This window comes from Lissotriton helveticus, chromosome 2_1 (genome assembly GCF_964261635.1).
Source record: "Lissotriton helveticus chromosome 2_1, aLisHel1.1, whole genome shotgun sequence".
Lineage (NCBI taxonomy): Eukaryota > Metazoa > Chordata > Amphibia > Caudata > Salamandridae > Lissotriton > Lissotriton helveticus.
The window spans coordinates 715948111-715969714 of record NC_136059.1 but is presented as its reverse complement, the minus strand read 5'-3'; the positions used below and the strand labels follow the sequence as shown (position 1 = coordinate 715969714).

Below are 21604 nucleotides of genomic sequence, written 5' to 3'. Positions count from 1 at the left end.
GTTCTCAGAATATATTGATTTTCACTAAAAACAGTGAGTTCAATACTATTCATCATATCACAGCGGGCAAAAAAAAAAACACAATCAAAATGATTGTGTTTAAAAAAACATAAAACTTAGAAAAACATATCTTGAATGTTTTCTTCCAAACAGCAATTTCTAAGATACAGTATCTCATTATTATACTCTCAAACTAAAGTGATATAGAAACATATATTAACCACATTTACCCGAAATACGTATTCTTCATTTACATACCTTTCCACATGGCCAAATGGTATACAGAAAGTCCTCTTTTTGGAAATTACTTAATAGTAGTTTTAAACTTCCATTTACCCGACTTTCGGAATGAAAACTCCAACATGTATTTCATCATCTAACAATAATTATATTTGCACCTCTGACTTACTCTTGATAAACATTTCCTATAATACTGATATCACTCACTATGTGATACACTTACACTACGTCTATGAGAACTACCAGTTTACTAATTATCTTGATCACTTTCACTCACAAACTAATTTTGAACAACACACTTACTTTTATTAACTGCTTCAATCTTCATTGTCCAATTACTTTCACTAAAATTTGGGTTCTAAAAACACTAGGTAAGAATTTGTTAAGTCAAAAGGCAAACGTTTGAAAATCAATTGAGTATCATTACAAACTTATGTAAAAACATATATTATCAACATTTACCCGAGAAACTCATTTTTCATTGATGTACTTTCCCACATGGCCAAATAGTACGTAAAAATTCCTTGTTTTGGAAAATACTTAATAATATTCTTGACCTTCTATTTCCCGACCTTCTGCATGAAAAGCTCCAACATCTTTCGTAACACCTAACAATATTTATATCTCCACCCAAGGATGTGTATCATGTCCATAAAACCTTAAACAACCAGTAAACTATCAGAATCTGAACATCATATAGTATCCTGATGACTAACTTTTATTAATTGCTCCAATCTTTCTAGGCCAATTACTTTTCCTAAAATTTAGGTTGTAAAAACACTAGGTAAGAATTTTTTAAGTCAAAAGGCAAACGTTTTTTGAAAGTCAAAACAGTATCATTACAATAAGTCCAACCATTTTGACATTTTAAATAAGCTGTATAATGTCCAGATGTTGTTGAAGGACCATCATGGAAAATAATTGCTACTGTTACAAAGGTTCTTCCTGAAATTGATAATTGAGAAGCCACAACATTTTTAATTAAAGTTGTTAATTTAGTTCCATCAGGTCTACATCGTTGGAACATTAAAATTAAATACTGTCCATAACTTTGTATAAATAATGTTGATAGCATTGCAGAGTTACATTGGATACAAACCATGTTTTGATCAGCTGCTCTAACTAGATTATTAAAAGACACTGATTTGCAGTCTGGTAAAGTCAAATATATAAATCTTTCAGTATCTACTATTGTACTACTTGAAAAGGAACAAGTATCGCAGACATGTTGCCATTTATAAGAAAGCCAAAAAGATTTTCAACATCTATACCTTCCTCTTGCAATACAACAAGCATGTACATTAGAAATTCCTGACAATCTTGCTGAATATCTTGAGAAAATTGAGTTATACCAGAACATATGTCTAAATCATTTCGAATATCAGAAACACTTTCTATATTTGTTCTATCACTGCTACATTTCTCAAACACAGTATTCAACAAACAACAAAAACTTTGATCCCGATTTTCAACAATCTGTTCTTGTAAACTTTGGAGAAAAAAAACAACATTAACCACTACATTAGCATAGCAGTTGACACCAGAACTGTTCTCAAACTGAAATCCAACAATATCTTCAACATAATCCTCTTTGTTTCTGCTTACAATTACTGGTTCATCTACTTTTCTTTTTTTTGCTACAGCCTTGCTACAATTTTTCTCCTTTTTTTTCTTTTTCGGCCTACCACACACTTTTCAAATAGAGGATATTGAGGTAAATTTGGAGCATACTCTCTTCTTAACCTATTATATTCCTTTACACAATTTAGATCTGCACTAATCTTTGTCTCATCAAAATCAATCAAGTACAATCCAGATAAAGTTCTGACTCGAGATAAAGCAACATATGCCATACCCTCCTTGAAGACAGAACTTCCAATATTCATCAAAGCACTATCTACACTTAAACCTTGAGATTTATGAATAGTTACTGCATATGACAAAGAAACAGGAAACTGTTTTCGGCGGACATATAAATCTTTCACAAGCAAAAATCGAACAGAACAACGACTAAACTGTTGTACTTCTTCAATTCCATCAAATTTAATTTTCAAAAATTCAATTCCATCTCTATTTCGGTAATTCACAAAATCAACAACATGACCCATTGCTCCATTTACTAAACCTCTTTCCACATTTAAATTCCGTCGTAAAATTATACGACAATTTAAACATACATATAGAATCATTTCAAAACCAGCAGTTTTAGAAATTGTCTTCTCTAAAGAATCCAACTTTGATTTCAACTTTTCTGACAAAACAATAGTAACTCCTTCGTGCTCTATTTTATCAATAGCTTCCGGTTTCACAATCTCTTGATGTTCTAACTCTAACATTTTGTTGTTGAAGACTGAACATTCTCGAAGAGTTGGCATCAAGCATATTACAGTTTTGTTTTCAGCAATTTTCTGATAAATAATCTCTGGGAGAATATTTTCCTTTGGAAACAAATTTGAAATTAATCGTGACTGTAAAGCTTCTTTGCCATGTTCAGTTACTTTTCCAATTCTTACATCTTGTAGAATATTTTTTATAATCTTCATCCTTTGCCTGTCGCATGTTTTGAAGCAGTTCTGCATATTTAAAATATAACCAGATATTCACATTTCCAATGCTTCCTAGGCACTTTCTTATATCTTCATGTGTAAGCATCTTAAACACTGGTTGTCCTTTCACTGGAGTTAGCTGCAGTAGATCTCCAAAGACAATGATGTTTTTGCCTCCAAATAACACATCATACTCTGTTTTAAGAATTTTTTGCATTCTTAAATGCACAAAAGCAAGCATCACATTTGAAACCATGCTTACCTCATCAATGATAAGAAGTTTAATTTTCTTCGGGACTCTACCAACTTCACAACAAGCTTCTCCAGATAGCTTGTGGTATTGTAATTTATTATCATGCTCTAGTGGCAGCATCAATAAACTATGTAAAGTAATCCCTTTAATGTTATGTGCTGCCAACCCAGTTGGAGCAGTAACAACACAAGACAGTGATGACTCTGTTCTTTTCTGCAGATAAGTTGCAATTGATTTAATCAGAAAACTTTTCCCAGTTCCGGCTTCTCCACTCACATACAGTCGGACAGGTTCAATTGACGTACATAAGCACTCTTTTTTGTCATTACGTAAACCATGCTCAATCTGTTTTGTGACTTCATCATATATTTTTTTCTGCTCCACGTTTAGTTGATTTTACAAATCTTCTAAATTAACTACATCCTCCTGAGCTTGTTCCATGGCTCTTTCCACCTCTTCCATGGCAGTGGCAGCTTCATTTTGGATAATTGGTCCTCCTAGTGGATCCTGACTCAACGAAGCAGAACTCTGACTGTCTTGAGAACTGTCTCTAGCAATCTCTGCTGCAATGATAGCTTCTTGCTGTATTTCATCGTTCAACATTTGCAGATAATTTGAAAAAACAGGACATTCTATGGTATCCTTAGTTGCATTGAAAGAATCTTCAAAACTGAGAAAATCTCCAAGTAGTTCCTCTTCTGAACGCCATGGCTTAAAGAGTTGCAAAAGAGCTAAATAGTAAAATTCCCTTTTATCAGGAGATTCGCAACTCAATTTACGATGATTAATCAAATGTCCTTTTCTTTGTTTCACCAGACATCCTTCACATCCAATTACGGCATATACTCCTTTATTGATATCTTCTGTCATATTCTTCTTAAAAGTATAGCTTTGCAGTGCTTCATAGAGACAAACGTTCTCAAGATGACTACTTCTATTTGGATAATATGTATCCAACATGTTTGTCTTCAAAATATCTGTACTGTTTGGTTGAAACTTCGCCAAATACTCAATTTCTTGTGCAGACTTCAAAACTCGGTTTCGTGTTGCAGCAAGACCTAGACTCACCCAAATGATGGATCTCGATTTGGCATACAGACTTGCTGATGATAACCGATCTGAACATTCATATGCTCCAATTTCTCGATGCAACAACATCTTCAGACTGTAACTGTATAATTTCTTACTTAGGCTCTTTTCATGCGAAATATCCTCCCACATTTCCTTCAATTCCGTCTTTTCTGATTTTGTGATGTAAGACGTTACATATCGAGCCACAGCAACATATTGAATATCCATGTTAGCATTCCACATGGACAAAATGACTCGGTTGTAGTCTTTATGTATTTGGACTCTTCGTTTCTTTTCAAGTTGTACGTATTTTTCGGTGCTTTTCTTGTTACAGTATGTCGCAGTGAAGACATAAAATTGTTCACTCTTCCTTTACATATTACTGGTCGTGGAAATCCAAAACGACATTTTGTGTAGAACTTCTCCTTGGATTTGAACTTTCGACAACTGTACTTTCCACAGCGATGGGTTTGAAAGCGTAAGACTTGATGTCGTAAATTGTCTTCTTCTGTACGTTTCGGAACAACACATGTGGAATATTGTTCAACGAAACTCATCACTGTGTCATCCAAATCTGTTCCAAATTTGGGAGCATCTTTGATCCATAGCAGCATATGTATGTGAGGAGCACCTCTTGCTTGATACTCCTTTCTCTAAAAGAAATCCCAAACCTCTCCAAGTGGAGGATTTTTTTTGTTTGTGATGAAAGACATCATAGCTTCAAATCGATGATTAAAATACCTTCAAACATTAACTGGATCCAAAGAGCACAGTTCTCCAGGTGTCTTGAATTCTATATTTTCTATGTTTCCATTTGCCTCTCGAAGAAATTCAAGTAAGTCTCCCCAGGCATACTCAGCACAGCTAATGGTTAGGAACCATGTAGGAGTTCCTAAGTTTGTTAGCATACATTTCAATTCCCCATGACGACGGTACCAATACTCATTCGTACCACGCTGACATGCCATGAGATTGATTAGGTGAGATTCCAAAATACTGTCTTCCACTTGGATTTTATCCATAAAGTCCCTTGCCGAAACATTTTGAAGATGTACTCCAGATTTCAGTATATGGTTCACAGCATAAGATAGTCCAGAGAAGTCACTCTCCAACAGAAGATGAAACAAATATGGAATGCATTGACGAAATCTTGCATCTTCTGCATATAATCTTAAAGTCCGGTATTCTGACGCAGGAATTTGAACAGGTCGGTCATCATATCTTCCACCTTGACCTGTTGGAAACAATTGAGGAAAACAACGAGCTTCCAAGCTTTCTTCCCGTACACTTATGGGACTTCCTTTGGCTTATTTCATTTGGAACAACTCAATAGCATTCCCCATTACTTCTTTGTAATGCAGAGGATGAACACTATAACGCTCATAAATCTGTTCACTTCTAGACACATCTACTTTTTCAATCTGTCCAGCTGATGAATCACTGTCCTCTTCTACAGTTGTTTCCCCTTCTCCGACATATACATTTTTGCAGTACTGATTGTTTTTTTACTAAATACAACGTTGCCTTTTTGACTTTCTTAACATCCACTAATTCTTGCCAGATTTTCTTACTCTTTGTAGGAACGCCATTAACTAGAATAACTAGAGGTTCCTCTTCCACTTTTTCTATGCCAATGGTGTCAATATTTTTCTTTAAATCTAAAGGCAAATAAACAACTCTTCCCTTTAATCCTCTCTGTAAATCTGAAGGAGGCAATTTCCCTGTCTTAGGCTCCATGCGAACAATAGCCTGAAAAGGATGCACACATTGAATCAGAATACACTCATAGGTATTTAAACCTATTAATTCAGACGGAGTCTTTACCAACTCAAGATTATTATGTACAGCTCTAGCAGGCAATCTTTTTTCATTTAATTTATTATAACAATATTTACAAATACGTAGATCAGAACCCAAATCAAAACAATTCTCAACCAACAAATAAGTTGCAAAATCCTTCCATTCATTATTATTTTCCATTTCACTTTTAACATATAAATCAACTAACCGAGTCTGATTCTTATAATGAGTTTGTCGACAACACACACAAGAAAAATTTGGCTTTTCACTTGAAATGACCTTAAACTTTGTAATTTCATTATCTAAATTTTGAGTACTTACAATCTGTACATTCTCTTCCACATTACTTTCTATTACTGTATCATTTTCGGCAGTGTCCACTTTTTCACCAAAGTAACAAAACTCTATTTCTTCACAAATCTTCTTCACATCTGATTCAGATCCATGCAAAAGAGCACTGTTTAACTGTTTTAGCGTAAGTGCTGGACTTTTTGCATAATACAACCTTCTCACTATTTTCCTCACTTTAGTTTGATGCACTGCTAACATCCTAAAATGGTGAAAAGTACTCTGACATACTTTTCTAGAAAGACAAGCCAGTAAATGACCATGCAAACCTGTTTTTCCCTCACTCTGCAAGGATCTAAGTCTTGCAACATCTTAAACTTTTGTTTTAGACTTTTCTTACTATATGTACGTAAGAAATTGCAAAACAAATTAATAGAATCCTGTCGCACACTACAAATACTACTACATTTCCAAGTATACACCGGAGCCTTAGGACGTCTCTCTAAAACTTCATCAGCTAACACATCATCTGCATTTCTAGGCACAATTTTGTCTTTTTCAACTGGACAACCGTCCTTCACCTCATATGCTCGACCACTGGTGTCAACTGCATGCACTAAAACATTTTAAAAAATGGCTCACAACTTGAACTATGCTTCCATTCTCCCAAAAAAACATCACAAAAATTAGTCCAATTAATTACTCTTTTCCACTTACATTTTGATTTCAAATCATTGATTGCCTTATCTAGTGTACGAACTCTATTGATTACTAAAATATACAGCTTTCTCTTCACTTCAAAAGCCTGATCAACAAACGTTTCTATTCTTTTCTTTTTCTTGTAAAACGCTGTTTTCCTATTATATTTCTTAAGATTTTTTAATAAATTCAAAACTACTCTGTTACGAAACATTCATCTACGAATGTCAATAAACTGATATATCCTACGATTACCAGACACACTATGATCTCCTCGTACCATTATACTATTTTTTGGTGACCTCTGCTTTTTTTTTCTATTTACACTTTTTTTTTTTTTCGTAGAAACACTTTCTTGACTTTTTCTGCATTTTAACAATTTCCTTAAAAAATCCTTGGTTTGCTTACCAGGAGCATTTTTTCTTTTCTCTGAAGATTGTCCTTTGCATGAATCTTCTAATTGAGTCCTCTTGGTCGATAAAGCTTTCTTATAAAGTCTTTTTTGGCGGTCTTTTGTAGGCATAATCTATTATGACTCTGTAGATATTTACAATCTGTTGAAAATAAAAATGTGACATATTATAGACCACTACTAACATAGCACATACCAATTACATTAACTAAACATTTTAAACACTAGTTCACATCTCTCTTTGTGTGTCTCATATCACTCTCTTCCTGCACCATCTCCCTCTTTGCATGCCTCATCTCACTCTCTCCTTAAACCATCTCTCTGTTTGTATGTGTGTATCATCTCAATCTCTGCCTACACCATCTGTCTGTTTGTGTGTATGTGTCATCTCACTCTCTGTGCCTAAAATCATTTACCATGCTAAATGATTTTGCTGAAATGACTGGCTTTAAGATTTTTGACAAGCATCACACTGAGTGTGTATGTGAATTGAGGAATTATATTTTCATATTTTCCTTAATGTTAGCTATGTGTGCTCACAGTTTGTATCTTTTACCTTATAGGGTAGACTTCTTTTTAAAGTGTTTCTCATGCTTGAATTCAATGCTGGTATAGAGATAGTGCTAATGGTTTCATTGGGCTTATAAATATGCTCCTTTTTTACAAGCGCTTTGCGCTACCTTTAACATGGATGCAAGCAGTGAATGTATGGAGAGGGATAGGAATAGCAGATAGAAAACAATATGAAATGCTGTGAGAGATGCGTAAAGGATTTTACTAATGGCATCAATTGAGATCCAATGTACAAAAAAGAGGGGCATATTTAGAAGCCCCTTGCGCAATGTTTAACATGGATGCAAGCAGAAAATGCATGCAGAGTAATACAATTGGCATTACACTATCTCTATACCAGCATTAATGTTAAAAATTGCGCAAGGGGCGTGTAAATATGCCAATGAAACCATTACACTATCTCTATACCAGCATTAATGTTAAACATTGCGCAAGGGGCTTGTAGATATGCCTCTCTTTTTTGTATATTCCATCTCAATTTATGCCATTAGTAAAATCCTTTACGCATCTCTCACAACATTTCATATTCTTGTCTGTGTGCCAATTTTATTACTCTGCATGCATTTTCTGCTTGCACCCATGTCAAACATTGCGCAAGGAGCTTGTAAATATGCCTCTCTTTTTTGTATATTCTATATCAATTTATGCCATTAGTAAAACCCTTTACGCATCTCTCACGGCATTTCATATTCTTGTCTGTGTGTCAATTTTATTACTCTGCATGCATTTTCTGCTTGCACCCATGTCAAACATTGCACAAGGGGGTTGTAAATATGCCTCTCTTTTTTGTATATTCCATCTCAATTTATGCCATTAGTAAAATCCTTTACGCATCTCTCACAGCATTTCATATTCTTGTCTGTGTGCCAATTTTATTACTCTGCATGTATTTTCTGCTTGCACCCATGGCAAACATTGCGCAAGGGGCTTGTAAATATGCCTCTCTTTTTAGTATATTCAATCTCAATTTATGCCATTAGTCAAATCCTTTACGCATCTGTCACGGCATTTCATATTCTTGTCTGTGTGCCAATTTTATTACTCTGCATGCATTTTCTGCTTGCACCCATGTCAAACATTGCGCAAGGGGCTTGTAAATATGCCTCTCTTCTTTGTATATTCTATCTCAATTTATGCCATTAGTAAAATCCTCTACGCATCTCTCACAGCATTTCATATTCTTATCAGTGTGCCAATTTTATTACTCTGCATGCATTTTCTGCTTGCACCCATGTCAAACATTGCACAAGAGGCTTGTAAATATGCCTCTCTTTTTTGTATATTCTATCTCAATTTATGCCAATAGTAAAATCCTTTACGCATCTCTCAGAGCATTTCATATTCTTGTCTGTGTGCCAATTGTATTACTCTGCATGCATTTTCTGCTTGCACCCATGTCAAACATTGCGCAAGAGGCTTGTAAATATGCCTCTCTTTTTTGTATATTCTATCTCAAATTATGCCATTAGTAAAATCCTTTACGCATCTCTCACAGCATTTCATATTCTTGTCTGTGTGCCAATTTTATTACTCTGCAAGCATTTTCTGCTTGCACCCATGTAAAACATTGCGCAAGGGGATTGTAAATATGCCTCTCTTTTTATGTATATTCTATCTCAATTTATGCCATTAGTAAAATCCTTTACGCATCTCTCACAGCATTTCATATTCTTGTCTGTGTGCCAATTTTATTACTCTGCATGCATTTTCTGCTTGCACCCATGTCAAACATTGCGCAAGGGGCTTGTAAATATGCCTCTCTTCTTTGTATATTCTATCTCAATTTATGCCATTAGTAAAATCCTCTACGCATCTCTCACAGCATTTCATATTCTTATCAGTGTGCCAATTTTATTACTCTGCATGCATTTTCTGCTTGCACCCATGTCAAACATTGCACAAGAGGCTTGTAAATATGCCTCTCTTTTTTGTATATTCTATCTCAATTTATGCCAATAGTAAAATCCTTTACGCATCTCTCAGAGCATTTCATATTCTTGTCTGTGTGCCAATTGTATTACTCTGCATGCATTTTCTGCTTGCACCCATGTCAAACATTGCGCAAGAGGCTTGTAAATATGCCTCTCTTTTTTGTATATTCTATCTCAAATTATGCCATTAGTAAAATCCTTTACGCATCTCTCACAGCATTTCATATTCTTGTCTGTGTGCCAATTTTATTACTCTGCAAGCATTTTCTGCTTGCACCCATGTAAAACATTGCGCAAGGGGATTGTAAATATGCCTCTCTTTTTTTGTATATTCTATCTCAATTTATGCCATTAGTAAAATCCTTTACGCATCTCTCACAGCATTTCATATTCTTGTCTGTGTGCCAATTTTATTACTCTGCATGCATTTTCTGCTTGCACCCATGTCAAACATTGCGCAAGGGGCTTGTAAATATGCTGCTCTTTTTTGTATATTCTATCTCAATTTATACCATTAGTAAAACCGTTTACGCATCTCTCACAGCATTTCATATTCTTCTCTGTGTGCCAATTTTATTACTCTGCATGCATTTTCTGCTTGCACCCATGTCAAACATTGCGCAAGGGGCTTGTAAATATGCCTCTCTTTTTTGTATATTCCATCTCATTTCTTGCCATTAGTAAAACCCTTTACGCATTTCTCAAGGCATTTCAAATTCTTGTCTGTGTGCCAATTTTATTACTCTGCATGCATTGTCTGCTTGCACCCATGTCAAACATTGCGCAAGGGGCTTGTAAATATGCCTCTCTTTTTTGTATATTCTATCTCAATTTATGCCATTAGTAAAATCCTTTACGCATCTCTCACAGCATTTCATATTCTTGTCTGTGTGCCAATTTTATTACTCTGCATGCATTGTCTGCTTGCACCCATGTTAAACATTGAGCAAGGGGCTTGTAAATATGCCCCTCTTTATCTTATATTCCATCTGAATTGATGCCATTAGTGAAATCCTTTATGCATCTACTACACACCATTTCATATTGTTTTCTATCTGCTATTCCTATCCCTCTCCCTACATTCACTGCTTGCACCCATGTTAAAGGTTGCACAAGGCGCTTCTAAAAAAGGAGCATACTTACGAGTCCAATGAAACCATTACACTATCTCTATACCAGCATTGAATCCAAGCATGAAAAACAATTTAAAAAGAAGTCTACCTTATAAGCTAAAAATACAAACTTTAAGCACACACAGCTAACATTATGGAAAAAGGTGAAAATATAATTCCTTAATTCACACAGACACTCACTGTGATCCTTGCAAAAATCTTTAAGCCACACATTTTATCAAAAAACATTTAGCATGGTAAATCATTTTACACACAGAGCACAACCCATTAAAATGAACACTACACTACAATGCAGAAACCTGACTCATTTTCAAAATACAACAGTAATGAAGCCCAATATGCTTGTTATGCTTCCCAATACTGCAAACAGCACTCTCTCTATATTACTCACCTTTAAAATCGCTTTTGAAAATATAGACCAGTGTCAAACACACAGCAGATTTCCTTAAGCAGAATCTCTGAAATGCAGCTCAGACACTGAAACCAGAAATGGCACACTTTCCCACTCATTCGTCACACATATTTCAGGTCTTAACCAATGAAATCTCTTCCCACACTATTTCAAAACTAAACTAACATTTCAATTGGTTCTACATTCCCACACTTTCAAACTCACATAATATTCACCCATCTCCCTAGTGCTCATTCAACCTGTTACCATGGTAACTCCCACCTAAGGAAGAACAGAGTTTAAAAGTTCATCATACTATGTTGCAAATGAATCCAGCAAGGTTGTTAGAGCTTTCAAAATAACAGCTAATCATGTGCAATATTCCTTTCAATGACCTTTTCTGAACCATTAGCATTGCTTCTTTTAAAAAAACAAAACTATGCACCCTAATATGCTCTTTTCCATTTTCAGAAAGCACCAATCATTTCTTAAGCTTCAAGTGCAGTGAATGTCCTCCTCTTTTTACCTAAACTGCAAGCTTTCCAACTGCCATTTCATTTACAGCCCTCATCTGAGTACAACCGGACCTGCCTTGAAGATGCCTTCAGTATGGTTTGTAGGACACCGTTTTGTATTCTGGTCTAAAAGGTATGCAACAAACAGAGGAATTTTAAACCTTGATTTACCAAATGTGGATATTTTATGGATTGGCCAGAGAGGATTGAGATGTCACCAATTGATACCATTTGTGAAATCCTTCATGCATCTCCCACATCCTGACCTCATAATTGTGCACTGTGGTGGAAATGACCTATGCACTTTGACTGGGGTTGGTCTGGAAATACTATTGAAGGACATCTTTGGACAATTGATGTCACTTTTTCCTCAAACTGCCTTTGTCTATTCCAATATATGCCAAAGGCAAAAATGGAATTGGTCCAATCAATTTTGTCAACAGATTGAGAAAGCAAGGAAACATGTAAATAAATCTGTTCCTGCATACATGAGAAACTATGGAATGGGTTGTATATACCACAACAACTTGCGTTACAAAATGCAAGGCATCTATAGGACAGATGGTGTACATTTCACTGATGAAGGGAACAAAGTCTTTCTCTGTAACATCAGACTCTGCATTGGTACTTACTTGTAGGTACCAAAAAAAACACAATGAACACAACGGCTCTTTTTAGAGCCAACTAACATGTAAACACTCAAATATGATTTTTAACTTTATTTTTTTTTGTTAATTTTTACCGAGGTCCGCGCAACGAGCACTCACCGAGCACTCCCCGTGCACGGACGTATCGTGTTTTCTGATATTTAAAAAAAAAATAAACATTACTTTTAACCTTAGGAGTCCTTGAAGGACCCACTGAGAAGGCCTAAGGGGTCAAGCACACTCTACCCTACCCCGTTCCCACGTTTTTAAGTTATATTTTTCACTCTCTTCTGAAACCACAAAATGGCGGCGATAGGGATCGCACACCGTGCATTTACCGAGCACTCACAGTGCATGCACCGAGCACTCGCGATGCGCGGACCTAGTGGAATTAAAAAAACTAAAAAAAAAACTAAATGGAAATGGACATCGTCTCCTCTGTAGATACCTTGTATGTTGTAATGCAAGTTATTGTGGTATATTGAATCCATATTGTAGTCTTTCAGGAAAGCAGAAACAGATTTGTTCACATGATTCCTTCCTTTCTCGATGTGTGGTCAGAATTGGCGTAGGGAGTCATGAGTTCCTACTCTGGTGAAACACACTTGCTGTTCTATATACTTACTTAGGTTGTAAACTAGTGCATCAGAGACAGTCAGTGAGAGAAAGGATGCAGGACATGAAGAACACAAAATTGTATCACTTTGCTACTACCTCATAAATTACATTTAAATAAGTATAATTTTCAAAACCATTTTTCTTTACTAATTTAAAATTTATTTATCAGAATTTTTAAAATCTAAAAGAACTTGTAGCATTTCTTCATCAGGAATTTCATCCATCAAAGTGTCTGAAAATGATTCGTCAAACAATGTCTACACATTCCATTAATTCCATATCTAGTGTTTCATCAAAAAAAATCTGCCATGGTATCTCCTTCATGTTCTTCATGATTTGTTTCATCTATAGGATCAATATACACCACAGAAGTTGCCTCAATAAACGTTGCTGTTATTTCAAAGAAGATATTGGTAGGCTCCTCATTTTCATTCATCATTTTATGTTAGTGTACTATTAAAAGAAAGAGAAACAGCGCTTACTGCATGATTTCCTGCTCTGGTGAGACACACTTGCTGTTCTTTAAACTTACTTATGTTGCAATCTTGTGCATCAGAGACAGACAGTGAGAGAAAGGATGCAGGACATGAAAAAGAGATGTCAAATACACATTTAAGAAAATTGTGGGGGAGAAGGGAAATATATATGAGTAAACTTACTATGTAACACCAAAAATTATCAGTTTGCTACTACCTCATAAATTACATTTTAAGAAGTATAAATTCTCATACAATATTTATTTACTAAATTTAAATTTATTGTTGGAAATTTTCAAAATGTAAATGATCGTCTAAGATTGCATCATCAGCAATGTCAATATTAAAAATCTCCCAAAAAGAATCCTCAAACTCAATGAACTCCAAAGCTTCCATTAAATCTGAATCCAATGATTCATCATAGAAATCGCCCAAGCCATCTCCTCCATCATAAAGCTCTCCTTCAGGAACATCCTCAATAACAGTCACAAAAATTTCTATAACGATGTCAAATGACCCTTCATTTTCAGCCATTATTGATGTTAGTGTACTATTAAAAGAAAGAGAAAGACAGTGAGATGGTGCAGAGGAAGAGTGAGATAGGGCAGAGAAAAACTATTACATTCTATTAGAAGAGTCACTACTGTGTAAATCTCACACCAATAATTGAACACCAAAATTTCCTCACAAAACTACCTCAGACACTATAGTCACAAAATGGCTGTGTTTCCCTGGACAGTGTATAGTATCAAGCAAGAATTAGAAATATAAAGCACTGCATCTGATGTTGCCCTACTCAATCCATAAGTATAACAGCAAAACATTAAATAACTAACAGAAAACATTTTTCTTATTAACTTAAAGTGAACAACACAGTTCTCCTTACAAATTAACAACTCACCTTCTAGAAAACTGTTGAACAGTAAATTGTGTCTCAATCTCACACCTCAGTAGTATACCTCAAACACTAAAATCTCAAAATGGCTGTGTTTCCCTCTCATTTCTCATACATATTCAGATACCCAGCCAATCAAATATTATCACAGACAAAATCAAAACCAAAGTAACATTTTAATTGGTTTAAATTATCAACACTTTCACACTCACATAATATTCAACCTACCCCCAATGCTCTCTAACAATTACCATACTAACTCTCCACAAAACACCTACCTAAACCCGAAGGTGAAAGAGTCATCACTCAATGTTGCACTCAACCAACATCTAAACACTGAAACTTGTTATTTTAATGTATTTCTTTTTTGTCTTTTTGAGCCGAAGTCCGCGCAGACCCCGCGATTTAAAAAAAAAAAAATTCAACCTTCGGGGTCCTTTACAGACCCCATGACAAAACCTAGGGGGCTCAGGAATCTCTACCCTGCCTCCCTGTCAACTATTACACTTCTGTTTACAACCACTATCATCTATCACAAAACAAAGATGGCGGACAACACTTCCTCATTTTGACTGACTGGAATGTTGACAAACGTCCAACAGCCAATCAGAATTCCGCGCTCACGCTAAGGTCCGCGCACGTACAAGGACAGTGCAAGGACGGTGCAAGCCTGTGAGCGCACCGTGTCCCACCTATAGATATATAATTTGAAAAAAGTTGATTTTCTCAACAATTACTGAAGGGATTTTCACCAAATATACAAAAGGCACTCCTGCATACCAGGCTCTACCATTTTGCCAAGTTTGCAGTAATTCCATTCAGCCGTTCGGGCTGTATCTGTGTCTAAAGGTCTCAATTAGACTCAATTTCACATTCAATTTTCTCAAAAACTGCTGGAGAGATTTACACCAAACACACAAAAGGCACTGCTGCATACCAGTCCCTACCATTTTGCCAAATCTGGGTTAATTCCGTTCAGCCGTTCGAGCTGTAGCCTTGTCAGAATGTCCCTATGGAAATTAACATGGGGAAAACAAGTTTTGGGACCCCCCTGTTTTCTCGGCCCCCGCTTGAGGAATCCCCCCGAAACTTTCAGGGAAGGAGCAGAGCGCAGCGAGGCAAATTTAAGGAAAATTACAGGTAATTCCATCAATCGTCGCCAAAGTTATTCCCAATAGAATGTTCGGAATTTCCTATGGTAACTAGGTCCTAACTATATATACCTACTGGCGACCGCCAGTAGGTAATATATATATATATATATATATATATATATATATATATATATATATATATAACACGAAACCGTTATTCACAAACACCATCCTTTTCAAAAGAATAACGCGAGTAAGCCCAAGTTTTGTGCTGATTCTTCAGTGATTTATTGTGCAAGTAGAACACCAGCCATCCGCCATAACGCGTTTCACCTCCCAAACGAGGCTTGATCACATATATATATATATATATTTAAAATGAAATGCCAGCTTTTTCAGAAACCGGCAAGCTGATGTTTCAGACATTAAGACTCAATTTGTGAAACATATTTTAAAGCTGGTGTTTGATTGAAAGCTTTAGCTCTGTTCTGAAAACTTAGTTCCAGGGTGAACCTATGTTTAGCTTCTATTTAATTTTTTGTGCAGATGTATTGTATCATCTGCATTGATATCGCTTTCTGTGATACAGTAGTAATGACAGTTGGTATAACCACCTGGTTCTGTAATTTATGTGTAATGGAGCAAAAGCATTACTGTATAACCATAGGATTTTCCTAGCTCAGGTGTCTTTTGCCTGCGATTGTGAGATTTGTATTACTTTTGACTCTTCTATCCTGTCTCTTCTAATAGTAATGCATTAATAACAAATTACTGATAAAACCAGCCATGATGGATCAATTATGTGAAGAGGGATACTGTGCACATTAAAAAAAAAGATGCATTAATTCTTAACAGTAATACATGTTGCTCTTTAGCAAATTTTTTCCACATTGCTGAAAAACAATCTTTGGACACAATTTTTCAGTTTTTTTGAAAAGGGTAAGCTTCAACATCCCTGTTGAGTCTAGAAAATCAGTCTTGATAGTAAGTAGGTGAAGTGGACAGTTTTCCAGCAACTCGAGCAGCCACACAAAAGAAGAGTGAGGTCCAAATTAAGATCCGACTGGGGAGGAAACGTGTTGGAAGCCTTTTGAGGAATCAACTCACAACAGGTGACATGAACAAGGAAGGTTGGTCTGGCAAATGCAAAAACACCAAAATGGCAGACAAGTACGCTTTAGCAGCACCCAGAACAGAGCCCTGTTGGGCCAGGGAAAGAACAAAAGCACTTAGGATTTAACCAAGGCTCCCCCAACTCTTGAAAGACAGTGCACCACCTCTGGATGGAGACGCCATTCGTGATCCGTTAGGCCTCAACACCCGAGTTAGTCTGGCCGGGCGTTCAGAGAGCCCGCCAGGTGTTGAACCACCATGGAAATTCCCTGACCTTCCAGCCATGGCTGGAGCAGGACCTCTTGACAAAGGGTCCATGACCCCACCCTGCTCTGTTTGTTGTAGGACCACAGAGTGGTGGTGTGGTCCGTAACCATCTTCGCCAGCCTTCCCTTGATTAAAAGAAGAAAGACTTTCACTGCCAACTGGAGCACATGGACTCCACAAGAGACCAGAGTCCTCTGATTTTCATTGCTCCCAGATGGCTGCCTGAGCTCAGGAATGATGTATCTGTCACTATGGTCAGTTCTGGTTGGGGAAGGGTGAGGGGGGGTCTCCCACTGACCCAATTGCTGTTCATCAGCCACCACTGCAGGTCTTCTGCTATTCCCTCCAAGATCTCGACCTGGTTGGAGAGATTCACCTGATGCTGTGCCCATTGGAACCTCAGGTCCCATTACAGAGCCCTCATTTGTCAACTGGCATGTATCACAAGGAGGATGCAGGAGGCCATGAGGCCCAATAGCTTCAGAGTCAGTCACACTGAAATCCAAGGATAGAGGCTGAAACATTGGTATCATAGCCTGAATATCCTGGACTTGCTGTTGCGAAGGATAGGCCCGAAACTGCACTGAGACCAGAACAGCCCTGATAAAAGGGAGCATCTGAGAAGGAGTCCTGTGTGACTTCCACACATTGATAGTGAACCCCAGGAAATGCAGGTCAGCTGTAGTTTGGAGGTGGGAGACAAATGCCTTGGGCAAGCCTGCCTTCACCAGCCAATCATCGAGGTAGGGCAAGACTAGAACCCACTCACCCCGCAGACGCACTGCAACCACCACAATCACCTTGGTGAACATCTGATGGGTGTGGGTGAGGCCAAAGGATAGCACCACAAACTGAAGGTGCTCTTGATTTGCCCTATAAACAGTAGCTGTGGGCATGCAGGATGGGACTGTGGAAATATTCATCCTGCAAGTCAATTGCTACCATCCAGGTTCCAGGGTCGATGAAAGTAGGACCTGAGTGAAGGAGCATTTTGAACTCTTTTTCCAGGAAGAGCTTTAGAGAGCACAGAGCTAGAACTGGACGGAGGCCTCTCTCCTTTTTGGACACCAAAAAGCAGCTGGAATAACAACCACAACCTACTTCCGATGATGGCGCCCTCTTTATGGCCCATTAGGCCAAAAGGACCAACACCTCCTGACAGAGCAATAAGAGACTGCCCTCCGTCAGTCAGTCATAAGCTTAGACAAAGGGTCAAGAAACAAGCATTGGCATAGCCAATCGGTCTCACCTTTGGGACCTTATAATTGTGTAGCCATACAGCACACTGTAGCTTATGTGGGCAACATGAAGAGCTGTTATCTTCAGCAGGTGAAGCACTTCTTTAGCCTGCATTATAATGGAGCACCTAGAATATATTGTTATACCTGAGCACTTAAAATCTAAAATAAATAAGTAAATGTCCACAGATAAGTAATCTTTCTCAAAGAAGTATTCCTCAGTTTGGCACAGTCCAGTCCGTTAATTCATATTCTGTATCCATATAAATTCAGCTCACAAAATCCATGTATTCCCCAAAAATATTTATTGTTCCAACGTATCCAAACAATATAGCAGCCAACACGTGTTTCATCGTGCAAATAGCAAAAATATAGTAACTAGTCAATATTTTGAGTGAAAATGCATGTATAATAGTGCATAGTTGTTGAATTTTTAATTATATCATTATTTTAATTTTTGCTGTATCGGGATTGAGAAGTTTTTTTTTTACAAAAAATAAGGTGTGAACTAATTTTCCGCAAGGAAGATGTTTGGCCATTGTCTAGTGGCAAGATTTTTCGTTCTTAGTCCGCCAGGTACTTAGCTCAGGGAAGATATTGGTCAGAGTATGTGGGGCAGTTTTTTTTATTCTAACTCTGCAGGGCACTTACCTCAGGGAAGGTGCTGGTCAGAGTCTGGATGCGCGATTTACTATTTTTACTCCACAGGGTACTTACCTCAGGGTAGGTGTTGGTCAGTGTCTTGGGGCCAGATTAAATATTCTTAGTGCGCCGGGTAATTCCCTCAGGGAAGGTGTTGGTCTGTGTCTGGGAACCAGATTTACTATTCTTACTCCGCCGGTTACTTACCACAGGGAAGGTGTTGGTCAGTGTTTTGGGGCAATATTAACTAGTCTTAGTACGCTGGGTACTTACTTCAGGGAAGGTGTTGGTCAGTGTCTGAGAGACAGATTTACTTTTCTTACTCCGCTGGATACTTACCTTAGGGTAGGTGTTGGTCAGTGACTGTGGGCCAGATTAACTATTCTCATTCCGCCGGGTACTTACCTCAGGGAAGGTTTTGGTCAGAGTCTGGATGCATGATTTACTATTCTTACTCCACCGGGTACTTACCTCAATGTAGGTGTTGGTCAGTGTCTTGGGGCCAGACTAAATATTCTTAGTACGCCGGGTAATTCCCTCAGGGAAGTTGTTGGTCTGTGTCTGGGAACCAGATTTAATATTCTTACTCCGCCGGTTACTTACCATAGGGAAGGTGTTGGTCAGTGTCTTGGGGCCATATTAACTAGTTTTAGTACGCTGGGTACTTACCTCAGGGAAGGTGTTGGTCAGTGTCTGGGAGACAGATTTACTATTCTTACTCCGCTGGGTACTTACCTCAGGGTAGGTGTTGGTCAGTGTCTGTGGGCCAGATTAACTATTTTTATTCTGCCGGGTACGTACCTCAGGGAAGGTTTTGGTCATAGTCTGTATGCATGATTTACTATTCTTACTCTGCCGGGTACTTACCTCATGATAGGTGTTGGTTAGTGTCTTGTGGCCAGATTAACTATTCTTATTCCGCTGGGTACTTACCTCAGGGAAGGTTTTGGTCAGAGTCTGTATACATGATTTACTATTCTTACTCCGCCGGGTACTTACCTCAGGATAGGTGTTGGTCAGTGTCTTGTGGCCAGATTAACTATTCTTAGTACACCGGGTAATAACCTCAGGGAAGGTGTTGGTCTGTGTCTGGGAACCAGATGTAATATTCTTACTCCGCCGGGCATTTACCTCAGGGAAGGTGTTGGTCAACATATAGTAACTTTTCTAAGTAAGTTATAACAAAGAAATGTAATATATTTAAATTGCAATGATAAAATATGCTATGTCTTTGTTTTTCTAACCAGATATCTCATAGAGAACCATTTACATCAATCAATAAACTGGTAAAAGGAAGATCATCTTAAAATATCAGTTGCATGAAAAAAAAACCATCCAATCTTCAGGTACAAATTAAACAACCTTTTAATTTGCCTTATTTATTTTTAAAACTTATGCTGGTGCGACAATGTAACTCTGTTTTCTGAGAGCACGTTTTCCTATTCTTACTCTGCTGAAAACGTACCCCAGGGAGGGTGTTGGGCAGTGACTGGGGACAAGTTTTACTATTCTTACTCCGCTGTGTACTTTCATTAAGGAAGGTGTTGGTCAGTGTCTGTGGGCCAGATTAACTAGTCTTAGACCACCATGTACTTACCTCAGGGAAGGTGTTGGACAGTGTATGTGGGCCAGATTAACTATTCTTATTCTGCCAGATACTTACCTCATGGAAGGTGTTGGTCAACATATATTAACTTTTCTGAATACGTTACAACAAAGAAATGAAATATTTCAAAATTATTAAATATGCTATGTCTTTGATTTTCAAATCAGATATCTCCATTACTGTCAATCCATAAACTGGTAAAAGGAAGATCAGCTTAAAACATCAGTTGCATGAAAGAACAAAACATCCAAACTTCAGGTACAAATGAAACAACCTTTTAATTTGCCTTATCTATTTTTTAAACTTTAACTGGTGCAACAATCTAACTCTGTTTTCTGGGAGCACGTTTTTTCATTTTTTACACTGCTGAAAACTTACACCAGGGAGAGTATTGGGCAGTGTCTGGGGGCAAGTTTTACTAATCTTACTCCGCAGGGTACTTAAATTAAGGAAGGTGTTGGTCAGTGTCTGGGAACAGATTAACTATTCTTACACCACTGGTTACACACCTCAGGGAAGGTGTTGGTCAGTCTCTGGGGGTCAGATTTACTATTCTTACTCCGCTGGGTACTTACCTCATGGTAGATGTTGGTCAGTGTCTTGGGCCAGATTAACTAGTCTTAGTACACCGGGTACTTACTTCAGTGACGGTGTTTGTCAGCATCTTGGCGCCAGATTTACTATTCTTACTCCGCCTGTTACTTACCTCAGGAAAGGTGTTGGTCGGTATGTGGGGGGCAGAATTACTATTCTTACTCCGCCGGTTACTTACCTCAGGAAAGGTGTTGGTCGGTATCTGGGGGGCAGAATTACTATTCTTACTCCACCGGGTACTTACCTCAGGGTAGGTGTTGGTCGGTGTCTGGGGGCCAGATTTACTATTCTTACTCCGCTGGGTACTTACCTCAGGGAAGTTCGTGGTCAACATATAGGGCCATATGTATCAACATACCCTATTGCGATTCCTAAATAGCGATTTTTAAGGAATCGCTATTTAGAAATCGCAAAATGGTATGTATGAAGAAAATCGCTATTTTTTAGCGATTCCTTAAATTTCCTTAATTGAGATTAGCAAATTGCTAATCGCAATTAAGGAATAATTTCCCATTCATTTCTAAGGGCCAGGAGGCCCATAGGAATGGATGTGAAATTATTC

The 21604-nt window shown here is 37.5% G+C and overlaps 1 long non-coding RNA gene across 1 annotated transcript in view; it reads left to right on the top strand.

Annotated features, from left to right (window-relative positions):
* Positions 1 to 21604, top strand: part of LOC144819479 (uncharacterized) — a 50555-nt gene that overhangs the window by 26433 nt on the left and 2518 nt on the right. Inside the window, exons 2-3 of the long non-coding RNA XR_013607393.1 lie at positions 20090 to 20188; positions 20616 to 20706. This is a non-coding gene — a long non-coding RNA (uncharacterized LOC144819479). The remainder of the gene's footprint in view (positions 1 to 20089; positions 20189 to 20615; positions 20707 to 21604) is intronic.